Here is a 1,172-nt window from a genome sequence, read left to right on the forward strand (position 1 = left end):
GTTTGTCATATATATCTATTTACCTGTCAATCTGTGCAGGTATTATCCTGTATTGCTCTTTGTGTAGCCATTAAGCTGTCGAGTCATCTTCGTTTCTAATTAATTTCAATACTAACTCGATAAACAGTATCAAATCATCTATATATCTGTATACCTATTAATGGGTCTATTTACCTAAGCTGTTATATCCCTCACTTATTCACACGGAGAGACGGATTACAATTTCATACGTTAGGAGAAAGATATAACATGTTATTTAAAAGAAAATCATGAAAGAGTAATTCGCTTTGTTTTTTACAATTCAGAATTGTAATTTTCCTTTCATTTCTTCATACGCGAGTCTTCCAAGTGTTATGAAAGCAATGTATGTGAAAGATAAGTATGTAGTGAACGTTTAAGTAATTAAGTATTTCCATATCTTCCCTTTTACACCTATTCGTTTCTTATGCGAACACAAGCATTCATTTCTTTTATTTCTTATATATTTTAAAATATCATTTATTCACGCTTAAGCATTCTGCCAAACATTCGCCATCCCTTGTCTCTCTCTCCTCCTCATTCATCATCTGCTTGGCCTTCTTTTGCACTTCTTTGCGAATGTCTTCCATCTTCATCCATTCCTCGTTCCACAAGACAAACATCTTCCAAGTCTATTGTCTCTTTCTTCGTCACTACACCTAACTTGCCAAAACGGCTGGAGCGTTGTTTTCTCAAACTTTCCTTGAGTCTTCTTCTATACCCATTTCTCATCCTAACTTTCCTTACAACTTCTCCGATCCATCGAAGATAACTTCTGCTCTATCTGTCTTTTCCATCTTTGCCTCTTCCTTCCCATAATTAAGGTCTGTCCTGCACACCGAAACGAAATGTTATTCAATACTTAATGCTCCTCCATGTTGGGTTTCCATTTACCATTTCAGAAAATTACCATTAAGAAAAAGTGTTTCATCAAAGCTTCTAGATTCTTTACTGTTTTATCCAATCATCCCTTAAACACGTTCCTCATCACTCTTGCACATTGCGTCATACTGGCTTTTATGTTTGACATTGTGCAATATTCTGATTCTTTGGAGTGAGCAGCAGTGATTCTCCTTTTTCCATGTCAAGTATTGTGTTAAAATACCATTATGTTTAACAAAGTGAAATGAAAAAAGTCATAGATGGGGCTTCGT

This window comes from Penaeus monodon, chromosome 15 (genome assembly GCF_015228065.2).
Source record: "Penaeus monodon isolate SGIC_2016 chromosome 15, NSTDA_Pmon_1, whole genome shotgun sequence".
Classification (NCBI taxonomy): domain Eukaryota; kingdom Metazoa; phylum Arthropoda; class Malacostraca; order Decapoda; family Penaeidae; genus Penaeus; species Penaeus monodon.